The sequence below is a fragment of the Salmo salar genome, chromosome 19, assembly GCF_965601325.2.
Source record: "Salmo salar chromosome 19, fSalSal1, whole genome shotgun sequence".
NCBI classification, from domain to species: Eukaryota; Metazoa; Chordata; class Actinopteri; order Salmoniformes; family Salmonidae; genus Salmo; species Salmo salar.
In genome coordinates, this window is record NC_138309.1 from 3,664,798 (window position 1) to 3,676,698 (window position 11,901).

Sequence of the window (11,901 nt, forward strand, 5' to 3'; positions counted from 1 at the left end):
TGATTTTCCCATGATGTCAAGCAAAGAGGCACTGAGTTTGAAGGTAAGCCTTGAAATATATCCACAGGTACACCTCCAATTGACTCAAATGATGTCAATTAGCCTATCAGAAGCTTCTAAAGCCATGACATCATTTTCTGGAATTGTCCAAGCTTTTTAAAGGCACAGTCAACTTAGTGTTTGTAAACTTCTGACCGCTGGAATTGTGGTACAGTGAATTATAAGTGAAATAATCTGTCTGTAAACAATTGTTGGAAAAATAACTTGTTTCATGCACAAAGTAGATGTCCTAACCGGCTTTCCAAAACTATAGTTTGTTAACAAGAAATTTGTGGAGTGGTTGATAAACATAACCTAACTTCCGACTTCAACTGATTTTAGAGCATATACTGTGCATTCGGAAAGTTATCAGACCCCTTGACTTTTTCCACATTGTGTTATGTTTCAACCTTATTCCATAATGGATACTTTTTTTTGTTGCAAATGTGTAAATAAATTAAAAAACAGATATACATTTACTTAAGTATTCAGACCCTTTACTCAGTACTTTGTTGAAGAACCTTTGGCAGCGATTACAGCCTCAAGTCTTATTGGGTATGTCGTTACCAGCTTGGCACACCTGTATGTGTGGAGTTTCTCCTATTCTTCTCTGCAGATCCTCTCAAGCTATTTTCAGGTCTCTTCAGAGATGTTTGATCAGGTTCAAGTCCGAGCTCTGGCTGGGCCATTCGAGGACATTTAGAGACTAGTCCCGAAGCTACTCCTGCATTGTCTTGGCTGTGTGCTTTAAGTCGTTGTCCTGTTGGAAGGTGAACATTTGCCCCAGTCTGAGGTCCTGAGCGCTCTGGAGCAGGTTTTCATCAAGGATCTCTCTGTACTTTGTATTGTTCATCATTCCCTCGATCCCGACCAGTCTCCCAGTTCCTGCCGCTTAAAAACATACCCACAGCATGATGCTGTCACCACCATGCTTCACCGTAGGGATGGTGCCAGGTTTCCTCCAGACGTAACGCTTGGCATTCAGGATAAAGAGTTCAATCTTGGTTTCATCAGACCAGAGAATTTTGTTTCTCATGGTCTGAGAGTCCTTTAGGTGCCTCTTGGCAAATTCAAAGTGGGCTGTTATGTGCCTTTTACTGAGGAGTGGCTTCCATCTGGCTACTCTACCATAAAGGCCTGATTGGTTGAGTTCTGCAAAGATGGTTGTCCTTCTGGAAGGTTCTCCTATCGCCACAGAGGAACTCTGGAGCTCTGTCAGAGTGACCATCGGGTTCTTGGTCACCTCCCTGACCAAGGCCCTTCTCCCCCGATTTCTCAGTTTGGCTGGGCGGCCATCTCTAGGAAGAGTTTTGATGGTTCCAAGCTTCTTTCATTTAAGATTGATGGAGGCCACTGTGTTCTTGGGGACTGTCAATGCTGCAGACATTTTTGGTACCCTTCCCCAGATCTGTGCCTTGACACAATCCTATCTCGGCGCTCTACGGACAATTCCTTCGACCTCATGGCTAGGTTTTTGATCTGACATGCACTGTCAACTGTGGGACCTTATATAGACAGGCATGTGCCTCTCCAAATCATGTCCAATCAATTGAATTTACCACCGGTGGACTCCAATCAAGTTGTAGAACAGTGGTGATTTTCTCTTGTAAATCTTGGTGGGGCAAACTACATTTTTTGGGGGGATGCATGCCAGCAAAGCCACTATACTACACAACAAAACACAACACTAAACAATACATGAATTGCATTATAACGGTGACAAACGGTGACCACAAACTGTTAGGGCATACATAAAGCTGTCCCTTTATTAACTCAATGATTTATTTAATTTTTTTACTTGTTTGCAAACTTGATATGTGACACGTATTAATGCCAAAACAACATGCAAAACATGCAACCCCCCCAAATGTTTTAAATAATAATATAAAACAGGTGAATGACGGGTCACCACTGTTGTAGAAACATGTCAAGAATGATCAATGGAAACAGGATGCACCTGAGCTCAATTTCAAGTCTCATAGCAAAGGGTCTAAATACTTGCGTAAATGTGATATTTCAGTCGTTTTTTTTATATAAATTTGCTAAATATTCTAAAACCTTGTTTTTGCTTTGTCGTTATGGGGTAATGTGTGTAGATTGATGAGGGTGAAAAAAAAAACACAATTTAAGCAATTTTAAATTAAGGCTGTAACAGAACATGTTACAGAAATGTGGAAAAAGTGGAGGAGTCTGAATACTTTCTGAATGCACTTTAAAATGTTTTTATTTGGGTTTCTATGCAAAGTATATTATATCATGCTTCTTTAAGCATGATTTAAAAATGAAACACATAATCATACCAAAACATGATAAAAAATGTGAACTCACTGACAGAGACAGCTAATAAACACAAATTGACATTTACAGTAGCTGGCTAGGCTAAAGAAACTGCAACATTGGATAGACATTTTACATTTTTTACATTTTAGTTATTTTAGCAGACGCTCTTATCCAGAGTGAAGTGAATGCATACATTTCATATATATATTCCGTACTGTTAGCTGCCCCGGAGGGTTTAACGCTCTGCCTCTGGCCCTCCTGCTATACCTGGAGCAGTTCAAGCGGGTCACCCTGTGACTGGGAGGGGACATGCGCTCCTGGGAGGCCTTCAAGATCTTCTCCAGGAAGCTGGGCCTGAAGCGCTGCTCACTGGTGCACCCGGGAGGCCCTGGCCGAGGGCAGGAACCTGGCCTGCATCGTCAAAGCCTTCATCCCCACCACCCAAAAGTCCATTGTGTTGTTCAGGCAGCTCAGGGAGGATGTCTTTGGGGAGCTGGACAACACAGAACAGGTGGCTGGGCAGCAGGTAGCCTAGTGGTTAGAGAATTGGGTCAGTAACTGAAAGGCTGCTGGATTGAATCCCTGAGCTGACAAGGTAAAGATCTGTCATTCTGCCCCTGAACAAGGCAGTTAACCCACTGTTCCCTGGTAGGCTGTCATTGTAAATTAGAATTTGTTCTTAACTTACTTGCTTAGTTAAATAAAGGTTAAATGTAAAAAATAAAAAGTGGACCAGAGGGGGCTCAACAGGATAATGAAGGCCCTTCAAAAGGGGGAGCTGACTGTCTTCACAGGTATAGTCTATAGTAGGATGGCATGCACATTGACATTTGGTCATGATGTTCTACACTGAAGTATATTGTTAGCTATGGAGACTAGACTGAGTTAGCTATGGAGACTAGACTGAGTGAGAATATTGCTTCGCTGTGTAAGTCAAAACAAAAGTAAAACTAAGCAATTGATCCATCTGTTGATTGTGCCTCTAACTAACTTTACCATACCTCTCATATTTTCTTGACCTCCAGGAACCACGGGCAGCGTCAAGACCACCTTCATCAGTGAGTTTGCCCTGGACCTGTGCATGCAGGGTGTCAACCCGCTGTGGGGCACCTTTGAGATCAACAACGTGCGCCTGGCCTAGATCATGCTGACCCAGTTCGCCGTGCATAGGCTGGAGGAGAACCTGGACCAGTATGACTCGTGGGCTGACAGGGTTGAGGACCTACCCCTCTACTTTATGACCTTCCATGGGCAGCAGAACATCAAGTGAGTCCTCTGAAAGTGTTGAGTGATATGTCAATCAATAGGTGTACTGTACTGCTTGAGTTGTAAATAACTCCCTCCTCTCTCTCCCTCTGCAGGTCTGTGCTGGACACCATGCATCACGCTGTCTACCGCTATACCGCTAAAAAACCTACACTCGATCCCTCCGATGTCAACAACTACAGACCAGTATCCCTTCTTTCTTTACTCTCCAAAACTCTTGAACGTGCCGTCCTTGGCCAGCTCTCCTGCTATCTCTCTCAGAATGACCTTCTTGATCCTAATCAGTCAGGTTTCAAGACAGGGCATTCAACTGAGACTGCTCTTCTCTGTGTCACGGAGGCTCTCCGCACTGCTAAAGCTAACTCTCTCTCCTCTGCTCTCATCCTTCTAGACCTATCTGCTGCCTTTGATACTGTGAACCATCAGACCCTACTCTCCACCCTCTCCGAGTTGGGCATCTCCGGCGCGGCCCACGCTTGGATTGCGTCTTACCTGACAGGTCGCTCCTACCAGGTGGCGTGGTGAGAATCTGTCTCCGCACCATGCGCTCTCACCACTGGTGTCCCCCAGGGCTCTGTTCTAGGCCCTCTCCTATTCTCGCTATACACCAAGTCACTTGGCTCTGTCATATCCTCACATGGTCTCTCCTATCATTGCTATGCAGACGACACACAATTAATCTTCTCCTTTCCCCCTTCTGATAACCAGGCGGCGAATCGCATCTCTGCATGTCTGTCAGACATATCAGTGTGGATGACGGATCACCAGCTCAAGCTGAACCTCGGCAAGACGGAGCTGCTCTTCCTCCTGGGGAAGGACTGCCCGTTCCATGATCTCGCCATCACGGTTGACAACTCCCTTGTGTCCTCCTCCCAGAGTTCTAAGAACCTTGGTGTGATCCTGGACAACACCCTGTCGTTCTCCACTAACATCAAGGCGGTGACCCGATCCTGTAGGTTCATGCTCTACAACATTCGCAGAGTACGACCCTGCCTCACACAGGAAGCGGCGCAGGTCCTAATCCAGGCACTTGTCATCTCCCGTCTGGATTACTGCAACTCGCTGTTGGCTGGGCTCCCTGCCTGTGCCATTAAACCCCTACAACTCATCCAGAACGCCGCAGCCCGTCTGGTGTTCAACCTTCCCAAGTTCTCTCACGTCACCCCGCTCCTCCGCTCTCTCCACTGGCTTCCAGTTGAAGCTCGCATCCGCTACAAGACCATGGTGATTGCCTACGGAGCTGTGAAGGGAACGGCACCTCCATACCTTCAGGCTCTTATCAGGCCCTACATCCAAACAAGGGCACTGCGTTCATCCACCTCTGGCCTGCTGGCCCCCCTACCTCTGAGGAAGCACAGTTCCTGCTCAGCCCAGTCAAAACTGTTCGCTGCTCTGGCACACCAATGGTGGAACAAGCTCCCTCACGACGCCAGGACAGCGGAGTCAATCACCACCTTCCGGAGACACCTGAAACCCCACCTCTTTAAGGAATACCTAGGATAGGATAAAGTAATCCTTCTAACCCCCCCCCCCCCTTAAAAGATTTAGATGCACTATTGTAAAGTGGTTGTTCCACTGGATATCATAAGGTGAATGCACCAATTTGTAAGTCGCTCTGGATAAGAGCGTCTGCTAAATGACTTAAATGTAATGTAAATGTAATGTCATCAGTCACGTGATCATTGACAACCTCATGATGGGCCATCCAGGACGACATTATCGGAGCTTTCAGGAAGTTTGCCACCAACAGCAGCTGCCACGTCACTCTGATCATCCACCCCAGGAAAGAGGAGGACGACAGAGAACTAGACTGCATCCATCTTTGGAACAGCCAAGGTGAGTGGGGGGTTACGTCTCATTCTGAATTATATAAATATAGACATCAATATAACGCTCTTTCCTTGTATGCCTCTCTAAAGCATGCAGTGTTTTTATTAAACCTGTCAGTGTTGGGTGCATCTCCTTGTTTGATCAATAGGGGGTGTTTGTGACAACGTTATCAACAACAGTTGCATGTATATATATTCGTTTCACAGACCCAAATAATTCTTCAATCAAAGAGATTCACTGTAACACACATACAGTCACCAATGTATTTTTAATCAATGTGTGTTGGTAGAAGCTGAGAAAGGTCAAAGGTGACAAGGGGGAGGGGTCAGAGAACGAGGAGACTTTAGGATAGACTAAAGAAGGAGGAGACAACGGTAAAGAAGGAGGCAACGGTTAAAAATGTGAAACTAGTGAATTTGGAGAGGCCATCCAAAGCTACCAAAACGCTCAGAACTGTTAAGACTCCTGCAAGAGGGAAGGGCACAACAGAGGGAGAGGGGAAGGAAGAGCCATAGAGGAAAGACTACACTCATTGATCTAAGCAAAGAACAGGGTCTCGGTGTATGGCATTATATAATGTATTATGTTATTATTTCACATGACGGAAAAAGGTATTTGGGTTTCCGTTTATGGTACAGTTAGTATGATATAATATCATGAAAAAAAATATTGCTTAATATTGATGATTTGTCACCTGATTGGAGAATGTGCTTGCTTTTGTGACAGAAAGGTGGGGTGAAAGCTGTTATCTAAAGGTGAAAATAGTTATGGAAAATAAGGTTACTATGATATGGATGTTGGCAATGAATGACCGTTGAAAAGTAATAGTTGAAAGATAGCTGACCCACCGAATTGCTGCTTGTTTGCCTCATTTAAACGTGAAGCACTTTGGTCAAACATATGATCAGAATTGGAGATGCAGACAAGGGTGTTTGTAATTCACCAAAATAGTTTCTGCTCTGAGTTTCCATACATGATCATGCGTGACTTGTGTACAGGAGGCCTATGTAGCTAACCTACAGCTGTGTATTAAGGTATATTGTATGTATGGATGAGCCAGTTCTGTGCTTTAAGGAGTCCTTTAAGGAGTGAATGTTGGTGAACAATGTTTACCTTCTTTGTCCTGGGGTCCTTTAAGGAGTGAATGTTGGTGGACAATGTTTAGCTTCTTTGTCCTGGGGTCCTTTAAGGAGTGAATGTTGGTGGACAATGTTTACCTTCTTTGTCCTGGGGTCCTTTAAGGAGTGAATGTTGGTGGACAATGTTTAGCTTCTTTGTCCTGGGGTCCTTTAAGGAGTGAATGTTGGTGGACAATGTTTAGCTTCTTTGTCCTGGGGTCCTTTAAGGAGTGAATGTTGGTGAACAATGTTTAGCTTCTTTGTCCTGGGGTCCTTTAAGGAGTGAATGTTGGTGGACAATGTTTAGCTTCTTTGTCCTGGGATTCTTTAAGGAGTGAATGTTGGTGGACAATGTTTAGCTTCTTTGTCCTGGGGTCCTTTAAGGAGTGAATGTTGGTGGACAATGTTTAGCTTCTTTGTCCTGGGGTCCTTTAAGGAGTGAATGTTGGTGGACAATGTTTAGCTTCTTTGTCCTGGGGTCCTTTAAGGAGTGAATGTTGGTATATTTTTTGTGTGTTAGATTCCTGTTGTGAGACAGTATGGCTTTAATCATTGACAAGGGAGGTGCTTAAATTACCCTCATCACCTGTGTGTCGCGAAGTGGTAAATTATGTTGAGGCTTCAGACTGGTGCGCATACTTGTCTCTGATTGGCCAATGAAACTTCACAGGTGTCAGATGACCTTGTTTATATATTATTTAGTAGAGAGACTCAATCAATCAAATGTATTTATAAAGCCCTTTTTACATAAAGTGCTTTACAGAAACACAGCCTAAAACCCCAAACAGCAAGCAATGCAGATATAGAAGCACAGTGGCTAGGAAAAACTCCCTAGAAAGGCAGGAACCTAGGAAGAAACCTAGAGGAACCAGACTCTGAGGGGTGGCCAGTCTTCTTCTGGCTGTGACGGGTGGAGATTATAACAGAACATGGCCAAGATGTTCAAATGTTCAAAGATGACCAGCAGGGTCAAATAATAATAATCACAGTGTTTGTTGAGGGTGCAACAGGTCAGCACCTCAGGAGTAAATGTCAGAGCATTCAGAGTTAGAGACTGCAGGTGCGGTAGAGAGAGTAAAAACAGAACAGTTGAAACTGGAGCAGCAGCACGACCACGTGGACTGGGGACAGCAAGGAGTCATCAGGCCAGGTAGTCCTCCGGAAGGGGAGGGCGAGGGAGAGAGAGAGAATTAGAGGGAGCATACTTAAATTCACACAGAACACCGGATAAGACAGGAGAAATACTCCAGATATAAGAGACCAACACTAGGCAGGAATCTAGGAAGAAACCTTGAGAGGAACCAGGCTCTGATGGGTGGCCAGTCCCCTTCTGGCTGTGCCGGGTTGAGATTATAACAGTACATGGCCAAGATGTTCAAACGTTCATAGATGACTAGCAGGTGAAATAATATTAATAATCACAGTTGTTGTAAAGGGTGCAACAGGTCAGCACCTCAGGAGTAAATGTCAGTTGGCTTTTCATAGCAGAGACAGCAGGTGCGGTAGAGAGAGAGTCGAAAACAGCAGGTCCGGGACAAGGTAGGACGTCCGGTGAACAGGTCAGGGATCCATAGCCGCAGGCAGAACAGTTGAAACTGGAGCAGCAGCACGACCAGGTGGACTGGGGACAGCAAGGACTCATCAGGCCAGGTAGTCCTGAGGCATGGTCCCAGGGCTCAGGTCCTGCGGTAGTGGAGAGGGAGAGAGAGAGAATTAGAGGGAGCATACTTAAATTCACACAGGACACCGGATAAGACAGGAGAAATACTCCAGATATAACTGACCGACACGAGCCCCCCGACACAAACTATTGCAGCATACATACTGGAGGCTGAGACAGGAGGGGTCGGGAGACACTGTGGCCCCGTCCAACTCTACCTCCGGACAGGGCCAAGCAGGCAGGATATAACCCCACCCACTTTGCCAAAGCACAGCCCCCACACCACAAGAGGGATATCTTCAAACCACCAACTTACTACCCTGAGACAAGACCGAGTATAGCCCACGAAGATCTCCCCCATGGCACAATCCCAAAGTGGGGTGCCAAACCCCTTGGGGGGCGCCAACTACTGTATGCATCACATAACAAGAATTATGCAACCACAATAGCTCCACTGGAGGATTAGGTAAAACCATTGTCAGCTCCAAGTGTCAGGATGAAAATCTGCAGGTGTGTCCCCCCCACTGAAACATTGTTTGACACCTCTGATATACTGTGTTTCAATGTAATAACATCATGAAATGTTCAGACCGCTACACAGACCATATGTTTCTACGTTAGTTACTAACTCAAGAACACTACATTTTTTATTTTAAAACTTCTTGCATCACCAAATATCCAATGGAAGAACGTGGCGCGAAATACAAAAACCAAAAAAATGCAATAACTTCAATTTTTCAAACATACGACTATTTTACACCATTTTAAAGACAAGACTCTCATTAATCTAACCACATTGTCCGATTTCAAAAAGGCTTTACAGCGAAAGCAAAACATTGGATTATGTTAGGAGAGTACATAGCCCAAAATAATCACACAGCCATTTTCCAAGCAAGCATATATGTCACATAAACCCAAAACACAGCTAAATGAAGCACTAACCTTTCATGATCTTCATCAGATGACACTCCTAGGACATTATGGTATACAATACATGCATGTTTTGTTCAATCAAGTTCATATTTATATCCAAAAACAGCTTTTTACATTGGTGTGTGATGTTCAGAACATGCATTCCCACCAGAAACTTCAGGTGAATTTACAAAATTACTCATCATAAACCTTGACAAAATACATAACAATTGTTTTAAGAATTATAGATACAGAACTCCTTTATGCAATCGCAATGACAGATTTTAAAATAGCTTTTCGGCGAAAGCACATTTTGCAATATTCTGAGTACATAGCTATTCAGACACCCGCCAACTTCGAGCTCACTAAACTCAGAATTACTATTAGAAAAATGGTATTACCTTTGCTGATCGTCATCAGAATGCACTCCAAGGACTGCTACTTCCACAAGAAATGTTGTTTTTGTTCCAAATAATCCATATTTATGTCCAAATACCTTCGTTTTGTTCGTGCGTTCAGGTCACTATCCAAAGGGTAACGCGCGAGCGCATATCGAGACAAAAAAAATCAAATGTTCCTTTACCGTACTTAGAAGCATGTCAAACGCTGCTTAAAATCAATTTTTATGGTATTTTTCTCGTAAAATAGCGATAATATTCCAACCGGACAATACTGTATTCATTCAAAGACGAAAAGAAAAAACAGCATGGTCTCGTGAATGCGCATCTCCAATCTCTTAGTCACCAGGCAGGCCACTGACAAACTGTGCTCCTATACTCTGCCCAGAGACAGAAGACGCCTCAATCCGCTTTCTGGCGGCTTTAGAGAGCCAATGGAAGCCTTAGAAAGTGCCACGTAACAGCTCAGATACTGTAGTTTCGATAGAGAAGCAAAAGAAGGACTACAAATTCGCAGACAGGCCACTTCCTGCTTGGAATCTTCTCAGGTTTTTGCCTGCCATATGAGTTCTGTTATACTCACAGACACCATTCAAACAGTTTTAGAAACTTTAGAGTGTTTTCTATCCAAATCTACTAATAATATGCATATTCTCGTTTCTGGGCAAGAGTAGTAACCAGTTTAAATCGGGTACGTTTTTTTCATCCGGCCGTGAAAATACTGCCCCCTATCCCAAACAGGTTAACGTGCACACCATGTCAGGGATTCTCATGATATTCAGATTGATGCGCAGTACAGGGATATCGGGTTCGTGTCTGTGTTTCATATTGTTCTAACCTCCTCTTCCCTCAGGACTGAATAGATAACACTATGGGGTCTGTCAGATCCACTATGGTTTTTCCCTACATAGACCAGTCCTGGGAAACTCCTGGCAAGAACCTAGCCTGGTAGTCCTGGTATGTAGCCTAGTGGTTAGAGCGTTGGACTTGTAACCAAAATGTTGCAAGATCAAATCCCCGAGCTGACAAGGTAAAAATCTGTCGTTCTGCCCCCTAACAAGGCAGTTAACCCACTGTTCCTAGGCTGTCATTGAAAATAAGAATTTGTTCTTAACTGACTTGACTAGTAAAATAAAATGTAGCTTGCTGGAACTAAAATATTGTTCTAAGCACAGCGAACCCCTGAAATGTTATCATATTCTAGCCAAGGACTTGTATGCGGTCCTTGTTTTAAGAAGGAGGGGAAACCAACATGATATCATCCACTCAATGCAAACAAAAGGCATGGAGATGGGAGCAATTTTAATGTGTGAAACACAGCTTTGCTGAGACCGCATGGGAGACAGTTTCTGGGCAGATGCGGTGCTAGGTTTTTTTATTTGATAATTTCCCCCCTCAGTTCTGAGGTTTTTCATGTGAATGCTTAACTGCTGTGGAAGTAGGCTACAGTAACATAACATTCCATAATGATTCTTGGCTGTGTGGTTCTGGTTCCGTAAGTCTGGGCATCTTCCCCCTCAGGAGACTGAAAACATTTGGCATGGGTCCTCAGATCCTCAAAAGGTTCTACAGCTGCATCATCGTGAGCATCCTGACTGGTTGGATCACTGCCTGGTATGGCAACTGCTCAGCCAGGAGATGTCAGAAGAAGGCCCTAAAAATTGTCAAAGACTCCAGCCACCCTAGTCATAGACTGTTCTCTCTGCTACCGCACGGCAAGCGGTACCGGAGCGCCAAGTCTAGGTCCAAAAGGCTTCTTAACAGCTTCTACATCCCAAGTCATAAGACTCCTGAACAGCTAATCTAAGGGCTACCCAGACCCCTTATTTACGCTGCTGCTACTCTCTGTTTATAATCTATGCATAGTCACTTTAACTCTACCTACGTGTACATATTACCTCAATTACCTCGACTAACTGGTGTTCCCGCACATTGACTCTGTACCGGTACCCCCTGTATATAGCCTCGCTTGTTGTTTTACTGCTGCTGTTTAATTATTTGTTACTTTTATTAACTTTTTTTCCTAAAACTTCTTAAAGCATTGTTGGTTAAGGGCTTGTAAGTAAGCATTTCACTGTAAGGTGTTGTATTCGGCGCAGGTGACAAATCAAATTTGGGTGTGGGACATTGGCATTATAAGCGTTGGTTGAAAGAGGCCCTTTCTGCCCCTTTCAGGCAGTGGATAAGAGGACCATCTTGAAAGAGGCAGTATGATCAAATATTGACATTCTGAAGCTTATAATTTTGGTTTATGGTTTGTTACCTCTGATCTGAGTTCTGTGCTCATTCAAATGGCTGACATCTGGAGAAGGAGAAGATGGAACAACTTCTTACTAGGGCTGGGCGGTATACCGTATTTTATGATATACCAGTATTGTTGCAGGGACCGGTTTGGGTT

General features: G+C 44.2%; 1 pseudogene; it reads left to right on the forward strand.

Moving 5' to 3' along the window:
• The first annotated feature begins 2,628 nt into the window (after positions 1-2,628).
• LOC106578320 (twinkle mtDNA helicase-like) lies at positions 2,629-5,767 on the forward strand (annotated as a pseudogene).
• Positions 5,768-11,901: the final 6,134 nt, after the last annotated feature.